This window comes from Rattus norvegicus, chromosome 2 (genome assembly GCF_036323735.1).
Source record: "Rattus norvegicus strain BN/NHsdMcwi chromosome 2, GRCr8, whole genome shotgun sequence".
NCBI lineage: Eukaryota > Metazoa > Chordata > Mammalia > Rodentia > Muridae > Rattus > Rattus norvegicus.
Genome location: NC_086020.1, coordinates 144,335,210 through 144,357,053, shown reverse-complemented (window position 1 = coordinate 144,357,053; position 21,844 = coordinate 144,335,210). Strand labels below are relative to the sequence as shown.

General features: G+C 42.0%; 1 protein-coding gene and 1 long non-coding RNA gene across 2 annotated transcripts in view; one reads left to right on the top strand and one right to left on the bottom strand.

Moving 5' to 3' along the window:
- Rpl12-ps2 (ribosomal protein L12, pseudogene 2) overlaps positions 1-21,844 on the top strand; it is an 852,478-nt gene that overhangs the window by 429,825 nt on the left and 400,809 nt on the right. The gene's annotated exons all lie outside the window — the stretch shown is intronic.
- Positions 17,513-21,844, bottom strand: part of LOC120100828 (uncharacterized) — a 12,915-nt gene continuing 8,583 nt past the window's right edge. Inside the window, exons 2-3 of the long non-coding RNA XR_005500976.2 lie at positions 21,005-21,844; positions 17,513-19,169 (exon numbers count right to left, since the gene is read on the bottom strand). The exon at positions 21,005-21,844 is cut by the window's right edge and continues 1,695 nt beyond it. This is a non-coding gene — a long non-coding RNA (uncharacterized LOC120100828). The remainder of the gene's footprint in view (positions 19,170-21,004) is intronic.

Below are 21,844 nucleotides of genomic sequence, written 5' to 3'. Positions count from 1 at the left end.
TCTCCATGAATGCTTCCCCCAATAAGACCATGCCCACTCCAACAAGGCCACATGTCCCAGTCCTTCAAAATAATGATACTCCCTATGAGCCTATGAGAGCCATCTTTATTCAATCACCAGAAGTGGGGAATGAAATATATGATATAGAAATACTTATGTAGCAGCTAACACACATTTGACAGGTAATAGCTGTTCATAAACCAGAATTTTCATGCCTAGCTACATCTTAGATAAGCCTAGGACACTTTTTAAAAGTACCAGAGTTCAGTAACTGTGACCTAAAGACTTGACTTAGTCTTCAAAGTATCCAAATATCTACATACATCTCCTGCAGGAGAAGCAGGACAGTTGAGTCTAGCTGTAGATTCTAAGCTGCTGCCTGTGTGTGGTGATTGTGTCTTCACAATAATCCTTAGCTTGTATTGGTTGCATCATTGACTCAACCAGACATAAAAATACAGCTTCTGGGTCCAAAGAACCAAGTACAAGAGAAGATCTGAGGAGGATGTGTCAGGAACCATGCTGATCTCAGACTCCCATTTGCTCTAACAGTGGACACCAATACCCACATTAATTACAGTCCTTTGTTTCCCTTACCCTGAAAGCACATGGCCATGCAGGCTGATATCATGGGTCTCCGACCATAGATTCTTAGGTACACTGACATGTGAGCAGCTAATACCCTGGATTAAGTAAGTATTAAGTGGGGATTAAGAGGAGGGCCCCTTGGTTGTTGCACCTTACCTGCAGTTTCTAATTCCTATACTATTAGCATGTTCCCAAGTGATTCTGATGCTGTCCACTCAATGGCTACACATTTAGAAACAACTACAAGGGAATCCATGGATAATATAGGGAACCCAAATCTAAGACACAGTGTTTGGTGACAAAAACAAACAAACAAACAAACAACAAAACAGGGGTGGGAGCTAGTGAAAGATGAGGGAGGGGTTCATTACTATTTGCATACACCTCCAGGCTATATGTGCGGATACTATTTCTAGAAGGTTCCAAAGAAAAGGCTAATAGATCCCTCAGGGATATGGGATAGGAGCTCAATGCTTATGTGGTTGGTTGTTCTGTGGTTCCACTCAATCCCCTTCTGCTCTCCACATGTTTCTGTATCCTCCACAGCCTGTGGAGCTGACCCTCGATGGCTGACTTCTTGGGTTTCTTCAGTATGAGTCACAGCAAGCAATCTCATAAGTTAGAAGACAGACTTAGGATTTCCCTTTATGTTCCATCCCTCTTTGGTGCTGTGCCTCTGGGATTACATAAATGTTTCTCAAACCAGCTCCTTCCCAACTCAAACTGGACCACACCAATATTATTTCCTCCTTCAGGCTGTTGGCTAAGTGTCTGGATTCTCCCACATCCCTTGTTTCTCCATTAACCTTGGCACACTACTGTAAATGGTTATTTCATTGAAGTCTCCTAATTTGGACCTTCTGGAAACATTTCTTTTCTTTCCCAATTTCCTGAGAGGCATATACCCCTTTGTATCATTTAAATACTTTACATGTGTTTGTAATATCCATCCAAAAATAAAAATGCTAAAACAAAGTCATAGGAATGGAAATTTAACCTGAGTAATCTTCATAGTAAGTTCCAAAGACTGTCTGAAAAGCACTGGTCCACTCCAGCACCCTCATCTTGTTTGACCTTAATCTGATTTCAACAATGCACTTTACCCATACTACAGTTCCACCAACACAGCAAAACTCCTCAAAGACAAGGGTCATGGCTGGGGCCTTTCTGCAACATAAATGGTCACTGAGTAGTTAGAAAAATGTGCTGAGAAGAAATGCTTAGTCTTAGAGTCACATATCTGAGTTCAAATGACATCCATGCAACTTTCTTGTTGGATTCCCACCTGATTCCTATCCTATCTGAACCCCTTAACAGACTCAGCACAGCATACATGAGTTTGAATGTTATCACTGTTCTGTTGCTGTGAAGAGACACCGTGACAAAGAATATATATACATATATATAATATATAATTTATAATAATATATTTATATATTCATTTATATAATTTATATATAATATATAAAATTTATTTGGAGGGTTGCTTACAGTGTCAAAGGGTCAGTCCATTATCATCATGGCTGGGGCATAGGGGCACTTGTAGCACCAGAGCAGTAGTTGAGAGTTACATCCTGATCCACAGACAGGTAGGGAGTAAGGGGGAGACAAAACAAACTTAGGCCTGCCATGAACTTTTATAACCTCAAAGCTCACCCTCAGTGACTCTCTTCCTCTAACAAGGCCACATCTACTAGTCCTTCTAATCCTTTCAAATTGTGTTATTCCCTGGGGACTAAGCATTCAACTATATGAGCCTATGAGGATCATTCTTATTCAAACCTTCACAAATGCTTTGGATATCACCTCCTGGATGCCATGGGAACAGGGAAACTTCATTATTCCCGTCCATTGTGGAACCACTATGTTCAGTATCAGCTGCCTTTAACCCTTGCAGTATATGAGAAACTCCTGGTAATATTAAAGTATGCCAATTTTCAAGTCACATCCAGAGATCCAGTTTCAGTTGGCTTGGAGAAGAACCACCTCTAGGTATTCGTTTCAAAGCTTCCAAAGCACACTTAGTATGTAGCTGAGAGCAAGAACGGCTGCACCATATTAACCAGGATGGCTTTGTCCTCATGTGTGCTGTGTGCCTCATGCTCTCCCAATTTGTCTTTCAGCTATCCTTCCTCCATTTTAACATTTAAATTATATCTTATGAATTAAATTGCAACCCTCAGCTCTTTTTTGATATAATATACAAGGAATCTTTTTAGACAAGTAAACAGGTTTGGTCATTACCTTATTGGGGCAGAAAATCAAGCAGTGAAGAAGGCAGCTGAGTAATTCCTGTTAAAATGAGAGGCTCATCAATCAGTGGTCTGTTTTCTGTGCTCCTGCATGCTGGCAGGTCAGACCGCTGATGATATTCCACATCCTCCCTCCCCAAAATAAATCAGACAGCCATCTTGCAAACAACAAAGACCAAAGCTGACTTTTAGAATTGGGGTCACCGATAAATAATGATGAGAAAATAGGAAAGGAGGGAAAAAGCAAAACGAAAGCAAGGCTGATGACTTAATGGGGCTATGATGACAAATGATTTAATGGCAAATACTGTGCATGAAGGTGAAGCAACAGGCTTTGATGGTGTCCACAAGTGCCATTTCCCTTAAGTATCTAAATGATCCAATATCTCCTGAAATAAAATTCAAAAGATATTATATTTTGAAGAGTTTCGGGTCTTTAACCTTGAGGGATATTATTCTCATTTTCATTGTACAGACTTGCTGCAGTTTTATTTACTCATGAGAAGAAAACCATAATGTGAAAGGGGAAAAAAAATCCCAACAACACATACAACTCTGGGGCAGCCATATGCTCTAACTGTGGGATTTTGTCCAATAGTTAAAACAAAGAAGGAAAGGAGCCCATTAGGAATTCACAAAACACACTCATCTCTAAGTTACATTTCTTAAGGTGGCCCAGGAGACACTAGTGAGTCCAAGGCTTGGACAACAGATCTGTTGGCTGCTCAGAACCAACTGTGTTCTTACTTTACTATAAATCGTGAAGCGTCTTGACTGATGGCTGTGTTCTCAACTGCTCAACCACCAGATGACAGTTTGCACATACAGTTAGAGGTTTGCACACTTTAATTCTTCTCACTCAAATATAAACACAGTTCAAGGGTCATCAACACTCAAAACAAAAATCTTCCAGTGTGAAAGCAAGTGACCCCCAAATGAGTATGTGCAGGCAAAAGGAATGTAGATGGATGAATGATTATGAACAGAGTAGAGGGAAACATCAAAGCTAACAGAATTCAGAATCTCTGGGAAAAATGAAAAGTGATTGTGATTGCAGTCATTAAATAAATCAAATAAGAACAATGACAAAAATCAAATAACAAGGAATCTATTTGTATAAATTAAAATTATAATACTTGAAAGTAAAATTTCATACATTTTTTAAACTAAAAATGGAAAGAAAAAAAATCAAGGGTAGAATAGTAGAGTCAAAGGAAATCTCCTACAAGTAGAGTCCAAAGAAATAAGAAATTAAAATTAAATAACAAGAAGATAACAAATGACTCCAAATTCCAATGAGAATCTAGGAAGGGAAAACAAAGGACAGAGGCTGAGGAGATGAAGGGAATTATACAGGAAGTTTCCAGAGACTTATTCAGGAAGTTTCCAGAGACTTATACAGGAAGTTTCCAGAGACTTATTCAGGAAGTTTCCAGAGACTTATACAGGAAGTTTCCAGAGCTACTAGGCCTGAGAAGTTCAATGTAATGAAGTCGTGACTGGGGGTGGAGGTCAGGGAAAGAGAGGGGGAGGGAGGGAAAGAGAGAGAGAGGGAGGGATGGAGAGGAAGACAGAGGGAGAGGGAGAGGGAGGAAGGGAGAGAAAAAGTAAGAGGAAGTCTTGCATGTGACCACATCTTTCAAGTTCACAGTGTGTAGAACAGGAATTAAAATAGCTTCATCTTCCTCAGAGGCAACACTAGGGGCTAGAAAACAGTGGGAGGAAATGCCACTAAATTAAAAATCCTCAGGTATTTAGGCCTTACCTATTCATTCCTAGAAAAGGATCAAAGACCATTTATGCCAGTAAAGCAGGATATGAATTAATGCACAAGAGCCCTTCAGTGGGAGAAAGAAGGGCTGCTTCATGTGAGAACGGTGTTGGGAAACCAGAGAGCTGTCCTGACTCCATTAGCTGTTTGGTTGCTTGCTTGCTGGTTTATTTTATCTCCCTCATTTGGTCAGTATATATTGATACACCACTGTGGGTTCCATTTGCATTTTTCTGATGATTAAGGTGGTAGGTAAGGTGCTTGCATATTACTGAGAACGTCTGTTCAAACCATTCTCCCACACTGTAAACGAGATCTCCTTTTTCTTATTGATGTGTAGGAATGCTTAAAGTGTATTTTGGTTATGAGCCTTAGGCTTTTGTATTATTGTCACAAAATTCTTGACTGAAACAACTTAGAAGGACTTAGTTTGGCTCCTGGTTGCAGGGTGTCAGCTTCTCGTGGCAGGGGTTGGGGCAGATTATGGAGCAGGACCAGTTACATCATGGTGGACAGGAATTAGAGAAATGCTGTAGAGAAAAGAGTAAGAGCAATATGAGAAAATGGCAGAGCGAAGTCTGAATAACAGACTAAAATTTATATGATTAAACCAGCGGCCAGATGACACTATCTTAAAACGAATATTTAGATCTATCGTAACCTTGAAAGAACACAGAAAACTGGATGTTTATCTCTTGTTTGCCTCAAAATAATATTCTGAATTTAAATATCTCAGGACCTGAAAAGACAAATCAGTTGATAAATGCTTCTTGCAAGCACAAGGATCTGCCCCCAAACTCCAAAATCCGTGTGTAGAAGGAGGCTCATAGTCCCGGTGATGAAGGCAGAAACAGGTAAATCCCCAGGGTTGACTGGCCAGTGGGCTTCAGGCTTTATGAAGCCCTGTGTGAAAAGAAGATGGTGCCTGAATAACAACAGCAGGTTGTCTGCGCCCCTACCACATCTACCCACACACATGCTTACACATGCAATAACACGTCTACCCACACTCATGCATACATATGCAATAACATGTCTACCCACACACATGCATACACATGCAATAATATGTCTACCCACACACATGCATACACATGCAATAATATGTCTACCCACACACATGCATACACATGCAATAACACGTCTACCCATACACATGCATACACATGCAAAATAAAATATGAAGGTGAAAAAATAATCGTCACTGAAAGCTACTAGCAGAAATTATGATCCTATCGGGTGGCAGATGTGGGGTTTATTGAATAGCGACTATAGTTTACAGCTTTTTACACGGAAAAATATTAGAAAATACACATCCAGGTTCAAATTTGTTATGTTGTGTTAGGAAAGCCAACTGCTTCAAACTTCACTTTCCTCATTTATAATACGAGAGCAAAGGTATTTAGAAAAAGTGTATTATATGCTTGTCTGTGAGGTAAATGGTAATATTTTTAAAGATCTGTTGATTAAAATATTGTTTGCATAGAGCAAATTTATGTTTTGGGAATAACATGCCATTTATTATGATGTATATAAGGAGTTAAAGAATGTAGTAATATAAGTAATAAGAAACAAGGGGGGAGATCTAATAAAAATAAAATTTAAACTTTTTATTTAAAAACAGTAAAATAAAAAAAGATTTTTAAAAAAGCCCTAAGGATATCCTTGGCTCTACAAATAGCAAAAAATGCTTTATTTCTTTAGTACCTAAAATCTGGAAGGAGCTGAAGGACATATGTATGTATTTACTTAATAGTGGGGGACCCACCATCATTTGGTGACAGGCGTGGTGTTCCAGTCAGTGGGATGAAATGCATGCGTCACACCAGTTTCTCTGGAGAGACTATTATTCATCACAGCAGTAATGTTCCCTTCACAAAGCTCCCACTGGAAGGGAAAAGGCACACTGGCAATTTATATACAAAAAGCAACCCACACTGGGCATTGAAAATTAGCTGGGAAACCTGTATGCAGTCTGTTAGTTATTCACAGACATGTTCTGACTTCTGATGGAAGGGCTGTGGTTTCATTATGTTATCATTACGGTAAAATCAGAAAGCAGCAGAGAAAGGTTGAAGAACTGGTTTGTAAACTTCTCTAGCTGGCAAACTGGAATATATGCGGGTTTTCTTGGTTTAGTTGCTGGGTAAAGATAGGCATCATTACATAGACCTGTGTTAGAGTAAGATGGTTGCTGTCCCTAGCTTTCACCTCTGTCCCACTGCTCCTCTGAGGTAGTTATGAAGTCACCCTCTTTCCTAGAAATACTGAACATTCCCTGCTGGAATTCCCTGGGTCTAGGATCTACAGACATTGCTTTTGTAAAGCAGGGCATGTGAGGAAAACATCTTTTAACACCAAAGGAAATGGTGTGATTGGAAAAGGTAAATGTACGGATTGTTCGGCAGATGAATCTGGATTTAAAACTAATAACATTTCCAGTTAACCCTACAGCCATTGCAGCTGCTCACTCTCCATTTCTCCCCCAAATGATTTAGCCCTGCATTCGCAGAGGCTTGGGTAATGTGCTATTCAAAAGTACATCCATGTACATCATCAGGCCTAATTATAACAGGAAATGTGAAAGAGACACGAGCCAAGAACATAATGTCTATTTTCAGATGGGAACCCCAAGTCCAAGAACACTTACCAATTTGCCTTAAATCTCACAACTAGTACGGAGGTGGGGCTGAAATCTGGTAAAGGAAGTGGGCCAACACTTTACGTTATGTACCTGGCACGCTTGCTAAAAAAAAGTAAGACTTCGTCTTCAGCCATGATAAGTTCAATCTGAATTTGAGTAATAAATCCTTAGCATCAGTAGTTCTGTCCAGCCCTAGCCTGGTAAGTGTGATACTAGGAAATACACAAGGCTGCTACCCTGTTAGCCCATTCTCCACATTATTCGTGCTCTACCCAAGAACCACTGGACTGAACAATACTCTGTAGCTAGCAAGCAAGCGGCACCAGAGTCACAAGCTTTAGTTTGGTCCTTCTCTTACAGTCATTATGGAGAGAGGCAGTAAACAGACACCACCTCCCAACCATTCTGGCTGCAGTGGGGAAGACAGACATGGTGGCTTGTGTCTGTCACTCCAGCCTTTGGGGAGATAAGGTTACTACAAGTTTGAGGCCAGCCTGGGCTACAAAGTAAGACCCTGTCTGGACAAAACAAAACAAGGTTACCATGAGTGCCCACAGGGGAGTGCCAGTGAGTCCACTAAGAAAGTGTCTTCTGGGCCTGGAGATATGACTCTGCAGTTAAAAATACTTAAGGGCTCTTGCCAGGACCCAGGTGTTGGTTTCCAGCACCTATGTGGCAGCTCTCAGCTATCTTTAATTCCAGTCCAAGAAACCAGATACTCTCTGCTGACCTCTTTAAGCGCAGGGTATTCATGTGGCGCACATACATACACATAGGCCAAGCATTCAGACACATCAAGTGAAAACAAAACAAAAAATGAAGAAAGGTTTTTTTGGGGGGGGGAGATGTCTAGGACTTGTTGTAAAGGATGAGGCGGGATTCTTCATGAAATGGAGAGCTGAAAGCATGTTTGTAGATCGTGATCCTAGCTCCCAGCTCTAAGGCAGGAGGAGTCAAGTACCAAGCCACCTTGGTCAGGCTAATAGGAAAACCCTGTCTCAAAACAAGACTAGACAAAGCAAAAACTAGAAAAGCAGAAGGAAATTCTAGGCACACCCAGAGAGAGACAGAGACAGAGACAGAGACAGACAACAGGAATAAATAAACCTTATGGCAAGGGGGTCAGGTGCATATTAAAGAGGAATGGTCCTTAATTATAATGGTCACTAATGCTCACTTAGCGTTTCCCTGTGCCAAGTGCTCCGAATGTATTTAATTCCCATCACCATCCTAGCAGGTGGGTAAAAGAAGAAATGGAGGCACACTGCTACTAAACCACTCAGCTTGTATCCCGGGGCCAATGCTTTCAACACTGCTATATGCTGCCTCCAGAGTGTGCACCTGAGTGTGTGTGTGTGAGCAAGAAGGGAGAAGAGGGAAAGGACATAGTAAAAACAGCATTGGAAAGCATGTGTACAGGAGAAGGCTTAATCCATTGGAGGGAGTAGCATAAGAACGTGAGCCTCAGTATTACCAAGGGAGCCTGAACAGTAAAGCCAAGTGTGTATTTCCAAGTGAGACTAGAAGTTGTGTCATTCAGGGGCTTGACTGTCCTTCCTTCTGTATGGGCTACAGATTTTTCTAGGTTGTGTGAGTAGCATATGAGTCTGTAGAACTGTGTAATCCTTTTGGATATACATCAGTATATCATATGATCATATCAGCACATCAGTATATGGTCAGTAAAAATAGGCTACTAACAACCCCAGTTTAGTGCTGCTATAAGTGTTACACACGATTCACAGGTAACACATAGAAATGCAACAAGGACAGATTTTATACCTTTCCTTTCTTTTCCTTTTTAAAGTTTTTAATAGCTGTCACTGGCCCCTTAAGAAGTTCGAGGTTAAATTTGGTGTCTAGTTCTAGAAAGACAAAACTTGTAACAGTAACTATTCATCTTGCCCCCGTTTGATCTGAAGCCTTCAATGCTTATTTCTTCCCCACTGTTTGCTTTAAAATGCCTATTATATTTACATATTTCTTCATAGATTTGGAGAAATACAGACAGATCTTTGAAAATGATACAAATTCTTTTGCAATGAGGTACAGTATAATTAAACACATACACAAACCAGATGTTTTTTGGAGGCTCAGAGATTAGGTGAAAATTAATTTACTTCCAACCCTTGAACCTCAGTCTTCTGTGACTTTTACACTCCCGTGGGCCCTTCCATTTCAAGCCCATTTATTTTACCTGGTACTTCAACATCTAGCTGCTGACCCACCTCGAAGGAATTTCAGGCATTGTTGCAAACAATAGCAACACTGTTTAAAGCACAGGTAAATCCCTGTTCTGCTAGGGTTGACATGCTGGCTGGAGGCAGGCAGGCAAACCAAACATGGAGAGATGTACAGAAAAATCAGAGTATGAAAGGACATTTTCAGAGAGAAGAAAAAGGTAGATAAGGAAAAGGAAACAGGGCAAATGAGGTTCCTGCTGTGGCAACTTGCTCTGCCTGGTGGGTGGGTGAAATCCTCTCTGAAGGATGGTCTTAACCAGGGTCCATGGATGTGCGAGAGGAATTTCCTGCAGAGAGAAACACCCAGGTCGATGCTCTGGTGCCTGGCTGACCTGAATATGTTTATGGACTCAAAGGCAGACTTGAGAGGCTGGGGGTTACTTGCACCCTGGAGAGAACCCTGGAGCTAGGACCTGAACTGTAAGGAGAGGCAGATGGCACAGGGATTGCTAACCAGAAGGAGGCAGAAATTTATCTGAACGGAGCATCTTATCCCTGATTTTGAATAGCAACCATTATGTTTGAGTGACGATTGTTCAGAAGCAGAAGGCACACTAGGACAGCTTTTGCTGTGGCTCCTTTAGCTATGAGACGCTGGACATACCACTGGCAGAGAATGGAGCTGGGCTCAGCTTAGGGATGCTGGCAGAGACACAAGCCTCAATGTTCACCACCCCAACCTACTTCCTGGCTGACGTCTGCAAGACATTCACTTGAACCGAGACAGCAATTTGAACAATTTTATTTAATAGGAAAGGATTCACTTTGGGGGAAACATGTGGGTATCTTTGTTACAGCCCCTCCTGTCTCCCTGTGCCTCCTAAAAGATATATGCTGTCTCCTTATGACCAGCCCCTCTATGCAACCCCCCCACACACATGTAATTTCACCTCCTGCCCCTCATGACAAGCATTGAGAATAACTCCACACTAAATTTCACTTACATGAGTTGACTTGTGGCTAACTGGATGATAGGCTGCTATGGCATGAAGGCATTTAGCTGACATTTATTTTTTATTTCATACTTTAATTTTCTATTGTTGAAAACATTTTTTCCAAGTCAGGCCCCACGCATTATGGGAACTTCACATGCTCTGTGTGCCTGTGGGGCTTGCTGCAAATAGCTTGTGACCAGACCTATCTGTGTGGCCTGGTCTGCTTGGCACTCTGTGAATAAAATTGTCTCCATGTCACTTCACACGAGATGAACTGCAGTGTCAGCAGGTTTCCATGACACCCACCGAGGGTTGTGAAAGACACATCTCTCTCACACTCCACTTGTTACAAGGCCTTCATGAAGCAGAAAGCACTGTCTATGTCCACCTCCTCTCACTGGATCCTCTCTTGGATCTTCTGCAGCTCCAGTGTTCCCAGCAGCTCAAACCTCAGAGCTGTGGGTACTGATCCACAGTGGCCATGGGCAAAAATCTGGGCTCTGGACTCGCCATGCCTGACCAGGGCATTGTCATGGCTTTGCTCTGAAAGACACCGGTGGAGGCTACAGGAAGAGGTGAGGCACAGCTAGAATAAAGAGAACAAGTGAGACTCAAGTACCTAGATATCTTGAGGGTAGAGATGGAGGTGACACAGAGAAGAGAGAGCTAAAGGAGAATCACTGACGTACACAGTGAATCACCGATGGAGGAAACCACCAGGAAAACAAGCCCATGGCAGAAAGAGCAGTCTCTCTCATCTCTGATTCAGCACAGCTTCCTCGTGTCCCTCCTCTCCTGTCTAACTCAGTTTCCACCCAGCCTTCCCACAGTTGTCCTCTGCTGGCTCAGCGCTTTTGAGACAAGACACCCCCGCCATGGAGACCTTCAAAACTGAAGAGCAGAGTTGAGGTTGAACAGGTCAGTGTTAGTTAGAGTCTGACCTCTTGTTCTCCGATGGCCGTGAACACATCTGCTTCCATAGGCCTGACCACAGTTTGCTCAGCCATAAAGCAGAAGGACAATTAATTCTACTTAAATTGCTGTGGAATTTTCTAAGACCAGAACATAGGCTCTCCATAAATGCTCAGTTATTAACATTATAAAGAACTGTCAAAACAGGGCTACATTCTTAACATTTTTCTCTGATAAATGATAAGTTTTAATTTAAAAAATGCGATGGTATGTAGCTGTGGATTTCATGGGTAATTGCAGTTTAGTTCTTTCTTTTAATTAACTGGAAGAACTCTAGAGGTTGAATGGTATATTCATGAGACATGGATGGGTATGGAGTTGAAGAGAAGCATCTGCTTCTAGGACTGTTCAAATGTTCAAAGTCTAAGTTTATGGTCCTTTATGAATATTTGTCTTCAAACCAAATATTTTCCCTGGCCTCCTTCAGGACTCCCACTCCCAACCCCATTCAAAGGGCATAGGGCAATTATTATTTCTGTAACCAAATGGTTGGTAGGCTTTTATATGTCAACATATGCACAGTGGTGGGGGAACTCACATCAGAGGAAAATCTACAGGGACAAGTAATGCAAGACTAAGACTCTTTTGACCTCTATACAAAGCAGATGGATCAAAAGCAGGATCAGTAGACAGACTTCCTTCCCTGACCTCACAACTGGGTTTTAACACACACATAGCTTATCAGTGTGTGAGAGACAAGACAAGGAAGTCCACTTCCTGTCCACAAGCAGGGCCATAAGTTCCAGCAGACAATAGTGTCCCTCAAGTGGGACACAGGGGAACTTCTGGAAATATCACTGCCATGCACTCCAGGTTTGGTATCTGCTATAGGGCCTGAAGAACTTTAAAGCAGATAAGTACCTACCCTGCTCTCAAAGAGATGTGAACAGTGCTTACTCAGAGTACAGCATGCTGGCTAACTTTCAAAAACCCTTTCATCTTTGGAAGTCTATGGGTTTGATATAATGGTGAATATTTTTCAACCCCTCTCATGGCCAGCCAGCAGTGGTGCACACCTTTAATCCTAGCACTCTGGAGGCAGAGGCAGGTGGATCTCTGAGTTTGAGACTGTGCCTGATCTACAGAGCAAGTTCTAGGACAGCCAAGGATACACAGAAAAATCCTGTCTGGGTGGGGGTTGGAAGAAAAAAGGAAAAAGGAAAGAAGGAAGGAGGGAGGGGGAGAAAAGAGAGATACAGGACTTGGCATAGTGTTTCTTTCTGATGTATTTTTTTTAAAAAATTCATTAAGCATGATGTGAAATTGAAATTTTCTCTGCCTTGTAGATCTAATGGTTCAGAACTACTTTTTAAGGGGGTGGTCTACCATTTTATAAAAAACAAATAATTTATTGTTGCTCTCTGCATCATGGTAACTTAGCACCTTATTTTTGGGGTGAACAAATTTGAGGAGTTTCCCATATCTTATATTCATTTATGTTACTGTTATTACATTTATTATTGAAGTTGATAATAACCTTCTTAGAAGAAATTAAGACATTGGATAACAACAACAACAACCTGAAAGCTAGCTGCTATTCTATGAGAGCACAGTACCTGTAACAAGCCACCACAAAATGTCATTGCTTGAGACAGTTTTCTCTTATCTTGTAGGGTTTTACAGGTTGATTGGGCTCAGCTGAATGGGCCATCTACTCTGGCGGCGGCTAACAGGGCTGAAATGTCTAAGATAACATCTGCTACTCCAGCAATATGGCGAGAAGGCTGGAGTTCGGCTGAGTATCTTCTCCAACTGTTCTTTTCCAATGGGACATCCCAACTACTTTATATGATGGCTCAGGACTCCAACTTCTGAAAGAAGGCAAACTCTTATTGATAAGACCTGACTAAAACCATGCTGGTATCCCAACAGCCAGAGGACTACGAAAGAGCTTAAGACACGGGATCCAGAGCTCAATGAGGTCACCACTATAACAGCCAACCATAAGCCATATATCATGTCTTGCTTTAGGTATTTTATGTCTATTCACTTTTGTTTCATAAACCAATACAATCTGTCAAAGAACATACTTAGGATCCTCATTCTAAAATGAAGAAAACGGGATGCTGGTTGATTAAGTTCAGAAGGGAAAAGAGGAACTAAATTAAAATCCAGGCTATTTAATCCCAGAGAATAAGCTTTAAATTGGAAGACACAAGCATAAGCAATTAGCAACTTCAGGAAGTAAATGATGTCTTAAAAATGTTTGGTTTGTGGTTTGAGGCAATTTCTGGTTTGAAGACACACACTCAATAGCAGTAAAAAATTCTCTCTTTTCTAAAAGGCAAATGGCATATATCTTACATCTTTTAAAAATTAATTCACAGTCAGGCAGGAGTCTCAGCATCTGGGAGGCAGATCTTCGAGTATGAAGCTAGCCTGGTCTACAGAAGAGTCCTGGGACAGCGACAGTTACATAGAGAAACTGTCTCAAAAAAAAAAAAAATTCACATTGGCAACATTTCTAGTTTGGTGAGTTCCTTTGACATGGGTTCAGATTTTACTTCTTGTTTGTTGTGACTCAGTTTCCTCAATTATAAAGCAGTAACAGTAATATCTGATTTACAGGGTTATAGTAAGGATTAAGTGAGACACTTCAGCAAGCATTAAGTACCTAGAATTTCTTGATGCATAAATGCTCATAGCTACGTGCAAAAGCACAGTGAACGGAAGAGAGTATGGTAGGCTGTGAGTCGGATTCTGGAGGTTCCTTATAGCTCCCACAAACCCACTGGAGCACACGTAGGGCAGTGGGTCTTAATGGTAAGTTGACCTGGGACGAGAGTGAGGAAGATGACTCAGCCCAGAACGGTGCTTGTCACCAAGCTTGGAAACCTAAATCCCATCTCCAGAACACAGATGACAAAAGGAGAACACTAACCCTGCAAACTGTTCTCTGACTTCTACATGTGTGCTGTAGCACCCCTCGCCCCCAACACTGCAGCACACAAATAATATAAAAACAAACTTTTAGTAGACCCAAGAATCACCAGAGTGAAGATGGGGGAAATGATTGGATCTTTGCACTACATCCCACAAATGCTAGAAAAATAAATATGTTAATTGTTTAGAACTCACAACTACTGATGGACATGGGTCAAGTGTTACCGAGCCATTCTAACTTGCCCAGACTGTGTCCAGAAGGCCTCACCTAGCTCTGATGCCTTCAAGGCATCTGCAGACTTGGTATTAGAAAGATGAATTAGTTGTTGAGTCCTAGTATCTTCCACTGTCTGAAACTATTTGGATGAATATGAAGATGAGGAAACATGAAGACAGAAGAAGAAATTCACCGTGGGTAGCTTTCAACCCTTAGCTTTCATTGCCCAGTTACGTTAGCAGCTGCCTGTGGAGGCTAAAGCAATTTACATCTGTAAGGCACGGGGCTCAGTGCTTCTTCCTCTGGAATCTGGAAGATGGCTTTTTCCATACCATTACAGTCACTATTCTATACATAAGTCATGACATCCCTAAATTACAGCCACAACATTATGAGCAACAGGATAAATTCCTCACTGCCTCCTTTTATTTCTTAAGTCCAGAGGAAGAGGGATGGGGTGGTGAGGCCACTTACCCAGAAACAATAAATTTAGGGTAAGGTAAGGGATGTGCCTGCTCCAGGAAAGGCAACTGGCTGCAGACTGCACTGAAATGTTCCCGATACAGACAAATTTCTCCTCCACAGAGCTAGGAGGGAGAGCAGAGAGAAGGAGTGTGGAGATTGAGGCTTCCTAAGATCTGCATAGTGCAACTCTTCCGTGCAGTTCCTCAATGGTCTAATGAAATTTCTCTCTTTTTTTTCATGTTTTAAAAAAATTTATGTGCATTGGTCTTTTGCCTGCATGTATGTCTGTATGAGGGTGTCAGATCCCATGGAACTGGAGTTACAAACGGTTGTGAGATGGCATGTGGGATCTGGGAATTGAACCTGGGTCCGCAGGAAGAGCCACCAGTGCTCCTAACTGCTAAGCTATCTCTGGCCTTGAGGCTTCTTTTTGGTCAGCTATGTAAACCTGTCTTGTCACCTGTAAACTGAGCAGCATGGCGCCTGTATTGTAATATTTGGGAGTAGCCAGATAAAGCTGATCGTACCCTCCTTTCCTTCACCCTTCTGGCATTTTATACACCCCTGGAGTGGACTCCCATTTTCATCTTCTCTGTATTTCTTCATGCTGGTACATAATCTCTCACATGGACTATATGTCAACACGTTATCATGTGCTCCTATTTCAAATGTCAGATCCTTCAGAATGCACAGTAACCACCCTCTTCCCAAATCACATTGGTAACAGTTATGATCCAAGCCCTGGCAGAGTACCAAGGCCCCATGGCCCCACAGGCCACCATATCCACCTTCTACCCCACCTAAGGATCCGTACACAACACACTGCAAGGGTTGCCTTGCCCCCAGACTCTGGATCTCCCAAGTCACTTGTTCTGTATAAAGGGTTTAACTTTCTTCCACCTCGAGCATTTTTATAAACTTTTCAAGACTCTGGCCAGTAATCATTTCTCTTTTTCACCTGAGAAGAACTCTTGCTTTCCCATTTGCATTGCATCCTGTATCCCCAGGAGGCCCCTTTCCTTTGTTTTAGAACAGTTGTCCCCACCTTGTTGCCACCTGCTGCAGTCATCATTGTAGATCCACTGTGCAGCCTGGGTCTGTACAGAAGAGGGACTCAAGGTGATTTGAGCATTCTCTGTAGCATTCTCTCCCTCTCTTCTTTTTACATAGTAGGCTTCCCTGCTCAGATCCACTTTCTAGTTTTACTAAGTCAAACTTCTTTTCAGGAGCAATGGTTAAATGAATGAATGAAGCCCTCAGGGTAGTAGGGGCCAGAACTTCAAACACAAGAAGGCACAGAGGGACTGAGAACAATCACCATACAGTTCTGGGTAACCTCATCGCTTTCCTTTCACCTGTGGTTGTATACTAGATATTTCACAGAAGTATCTGGGACCATTCTTAGCTATGAACGCATCTAGAAAGTAAAATGCATTTAAGAGGAAAATCGAGAACAACAACAACAACAATGACAACAACAACCACTTTAAATATGCTAGAGAAATCAATGCCTCTGTCTCCTGGAACCTGGACTGTTCGGTGGGAGAGGGGATGGGGAGGGAGGAGGTTACCCTACCTCATTCTGCTGTTCATTTCAGAAGTAATGGCTTTAGCTGGAACTAAAACCTTTGATTGTTATCAAATGGTCACATGAACGGCATCTGAACACAAAGCTACTGCATAAACTAGTGTTTGGAGCACATTTCTGCCCTTGAAAAGTGTAGCAGTCCAGGTTTAATTTTTGAACAAATGCTTTCCTTTGTACAGAGGGCTCCTGATTTAGAATGATTGACTTTCCCCCTCTAATGGTACAAAAGCACTAGGTGTTTTACAGAAACCATATTTCAAAAATACTTTTCACCTAAGTTTGGTCTTTCCCAGCCTAGCTTATATGTGGTATTATACTCTCTTGTTGTACTAGCTAGAGGTGACAAGTCCCAGTATCTGGCCAGCCAAGTATTACAAAGTGAATGACTACATGATACCTGTTCTTCCTAATAGTTAAGCTATGATATCAAATTATCTAGGTGTGCTAAATGCACTTTCTACTTATGCTCAACTTCTGATGGGTTTAATTGAGTTATCAGGCCAATCTAAGGAGAGGAACATCTGCATTCTTTTCCCCAGCTTGAAAATCAATCTCTTCTTAATTTATAAACTAACCATGAAAAAGTAAGCAGGACTCTCCTCTTATTAGAAATCCCCAGTGTTTGGGATCATGGGATAAGTCCAGGCATTGGGAGACTGGGAAGCCAGCTCTGATGCAGATGACGATGCTTCTCCGGTTCACCGCCTCACTAGAATTTGCTTCTGCAATGATTTTACCAGGAAATCATTCTCAGTGTCTTAATGAGGAAATAAATTAAATGAATAGAGAATCGTAAAGTCTATGAAGAAAAGAAATTAAAAACTAAAGACTTCTTTGAAGAACACTGAAAAGCTTCTACCCAGCCCCATGAAAAGGAACATGTTCGTGATAGATGCATAATCATAAATAAACTTTAAAGTGTCTGGCTATGTGAAAGGAGCCACACACAACAGGTTTCCTACTGCATAATTCCATTTATAAGACATTCTGGGAGACATCGTGTAGTGGACAGGATAACAAGGTTGAGCGTGTGAAAAGATGACTGCTTACAAAAATGCATAAGGAATTTAGGGTCCTTCTGGATTTTGGTTCTGGTCTTATTGTAAGGCTGTCCAAACTCATTGAACCATGCACCTTATAATGGACGAGTTTTACTGTGTGCAGATTGTACTCCCTTAAACCTCACATGCAGATGGGAACCAGAGTCTGTGGCAGTATTCAGGAAATGACTACTTGCCTATTGCCTGAATTACACATTAAGATTCCGTGCCAATACTTTGGCTGCAGAACACAGTGTAAACCAATCTCTGGTGGATTGGGAAGCTTCCTCCCCTCTGGCTAGCTTTTATGATGCCAGAAAGTGCTATGTAGGCTGCTAAGGGGAAAAACCATCAATGATCTTACCCAGCACTGGAATACATGATTCCTTTGATTTGCCAGGAAATGTATGCCCACTGTTGCATATGGTGTGACTGTTAGGAGTGAGCAACTGCTTTCTTGTTGAATTTGTTGAGGCCTGCACTAGAGGAGGGAATTTCATGACCGGTTTTGTAAACCTGTTCAGCTGTTGGCTGGGGAGGTCTTCAGTCCTAGGGTAGAGCCTACTATTGTTATTTTTGTTACACTCTCACTTTGTCAATTTGATTTCTAAATGTTGATGTTTATACCCATAGACCTGGGGTGGGCTCTCAATGGTGGTCAGAGAAGCTTCTTTTTAAAGTGGGCAGAAGTCAATGCAGAGACTCATAATTAGTCAAAGTGCTGAGAATAACTGAGTGCTTAGTTCTACATGGGCTAAACAGGGAAGCATTGTTCTCACCCCCAACCCTGGCCAAGGCTTAGAGAACATTATAGAACTGAAACGGTGTCAGAGGCAGGGGATGTGGAGGAGAGTTATGAAATATATTCTAGACATGGCATGGCTACTGCTCTCATGAACTCCCGGCAGCTGTGGGTACCTGCACAAGACCTGCATGAGATCAAGCCAGCCAGAATCCAAGCTTAGATCAAGGAAAAAATCTTGAGGCCTCAACCCTTACTGAGAATAGCTCCTGAGGGAGGGAGAAAAGTTCTTCTAGGGAGTATGACCACTGATAGGTTTCCCATGGATGGCTCCATTTCTGTACACATACAAATATCCCAAAGTGGACTTATTGGGTTATCAACATAAGAACAATATCAAAAAGGCATGATCATGATAGAAGCCATACTGGCAGTACCTGAGGAAAATGGGAGAGGGTAAATGAGGGTGGATTTGATTGTATTTTACTGTATATGTGTATGAGTTTCTTAAAAAAAAAACCTAAAAAATGTTTTCAATGGCAGATATTCTTTAAAAAGAGTTCTGCTGCTAAAAGTCTATGGCAACCAGTCAGAAACCAAGAGTCTCAGATGGGTTAGTGGTCAAGGGTAGCAGAGGTGTGTTAGGAGGGCAAAGCCTCTGTTGTTGCTGCTGCTGCTGCTGCTGCTGCTGCTGCTGCTGATGATGATGATGATGATGATGATGATGATGATGATGATGATGATGATGACGACGACGACGATGATGATGGATGATGATGATGGATGATGATGATGATGATGATGGATGATTTTCCCCAGATCTATTGTACTGAAAGACAGAAACCAGAAGAGAAAAGCCACAGAGGAAACTATGAATATTTACTTTCCCCAAGTAACTCCTAAGTCTTTTTTTTTTCTGTGAATTCTGTCTTAATAACAATTCTATGTTCTCCCCATTAGGGATCACAGGTGTTAGGAAGCCGTTCAGCCTGGCAGGACCAGCCACATGGTGCTTTCAGTGGGATACCTTGCTTAACCCAAAATAAGCACCTGACAGGTTTTACTGGCCTCTGAATAGCAGTGAGAATACAGCAATGAACAGCTCTGTTAGCCTGAAGAGGTGGCTTCATGCTGACTTCATGGCTTGCCTCCACAAGCCTGAACTAGGTGTTGGGAAACCTTAATGCTGGAATCTCTTTGATAGGCCCACCCACATTCTTACTCATCACTCCTATAACTTGTTATTACCATCTGCCCAGTTTTTCCATTCCTGACTGAGCCCTGGGTATTTTAAGGTTTATGAAAACTCCTTGAGTTTTGTTGGCAAATATCAGGACTGACTGAAGATATTAGTTGGAAGAAATGAAATTCTTTTGTCCCTGCACCTCTGCCTCACACCAAATGTGAAGATCACTGTGTGCTCGGCGGTTCTCTGAAATCAAGGCACCTCATGCTGCTGTCCTCCTCACAGGGCTCTGGACACTGCCTTTCTGGAATGTCCATTCCTTCCCACCTTCCTCCACACGGCTTCCATGAATCCTCACTAGATGCTAGCTTGTGCCCTGTGACATATTTTCATGTGTGCCTTCCCATATGCCAGTTAGAGCCGCTTGGGTACAAAATGGTGACAGCTTCTCTTCTCATTGCTGCTGGTTCCAGAAGATTCTTTCTTGGTTTGATAATCCTCCCCATACCTTGGCAAACAGTACATGTGTCACACCTTTTATTCCCCTCAATTAACCCCCCACTATTTAAACTGACATCAGTCAGGAGAGGGATCATTTCAATTCCCCTATGCCAAATTCTGTGATGATTTTTCCATGTCCTTAAGACAAACCTAGAACTCTCCATGCCTTCCTCATAGACCCCACTTTCCACTATCCTCTGTCTCCAGGCTCCATGATGTCTTAATTTCTCTTGCTTGGGGGCCAATTGCATCCATTGTCCTGTCTGGATGGCCACCCCACCCACCAACCAGTGTTGTTGCAACCAGGCACACCCTTCTCATTCTGGTTGTAGGTTACATGTAGGTCACCTCTGTGATTACCATCCTGTGTAACCTTCCCCTCCTAGACTGCCATAATGTCATTAGTCTAACTTTTTCAGTCCTTATCACTATCTAAAGTGACAACAACTGTATCTCATACATATTTGTTATCTATATCCTTGTAATAACTTGAGATCCAAATGGGCCAGCCATGGATCTTTCTAGGATGAGAAAGAAATGAGAGCATGTTCACACTGAGTTAGATTTAAAATGGTAATACTGGATCAATATCAAAAGATAAGGGCAACAAAGGTTAGTGCAGTGTTTGGGCTAGTGAAGCTAGAGCGAGCAGAACATTAAAACCCTAAGAGACAGGGTTTATGCTCTTAGCAGTCTTAAGGGTTTTACTGTTGTGAACAGACACCATGACCAAAGCAACTCTGGTATGGACAATGTTTAATCAGGACTGTCTTTCAGGTTCAGAGGTTCAGTCCAGGACATGCAGTCAGATAGAGAACAGTAAATAATGCATCTGAAGAATGGAGAGGCACATCAGATTCCACCTTCCCAGAAAGCACCACACACCCAGACTAATGTCACATGGCAGCCTTACTGGGCAATAGGGCATCACAAAATGAAGTATGAATGAATCCAGAATTCTTAATGAGTCACTGTACCTTTGGGGAGTCATTTTAGGAGACCATTCACTTTCTCTGTCAACAGAACAACAGACAATTAAAGATTCACTCCATAGTTATTTCCTGAACAGGTTTCCCAAGATCTCAGCCATGGCCCTGTACAACACAGAGAGAAGATTTCTATGGCTGGCAGAATTGTGAGTTCTGTACTAACAACATTTCTGCAGCTGAAGGACAATGTCCACTTGTGTGTAACATGTCAACAGGTACTCCCTTTGTACTGTGTTTGGAGACAGAGAAGAACCAGGTAGCACATTGGCAACACTGATGATTTTGTCATGGAGTTTGGAGCTTCCCACACTTGACAGGGGTAGGCACAACATCAACCTTCTACATGGTAGTCATAAGGGGAAGACCCCAACTCACTACACATCTTATCAACAGCTTTAAACAAGCTGTGGAGTTGCTATGATGACAGCTATGGGGTGGCCATGTCTAAGTGGACTGGTGATCAGAAGTTTCCCTTGAGTGCTTATGAGGTATGGGACGTGGTAGGAATCCACAGCCTTGTGAAGACAGAGTCCTGTCTTTAATAATAGATGAGAGGAACCATGGATGGACAGTGAAGAAGCAGCTGTATGTTGTATCACTAAAGGTGAGATGGGAGTTACTTGCATGTCAAAAGGCTTTGAACAATAATCGAAATAGTATATGATGGGAAATTTAAAAAAAAAAGCAGGAAGAATAGGTTTGCCCACTTCCTAGGATAGGACAGATTGAAGGAGAAATGAGCTTGGATGTGTTGGGAAAAGGAAAGGCCAGAGCAGACAAGACAGACTGTTAGAATGTGACACTCAGTGCACCTGTTAAGGACTGTGC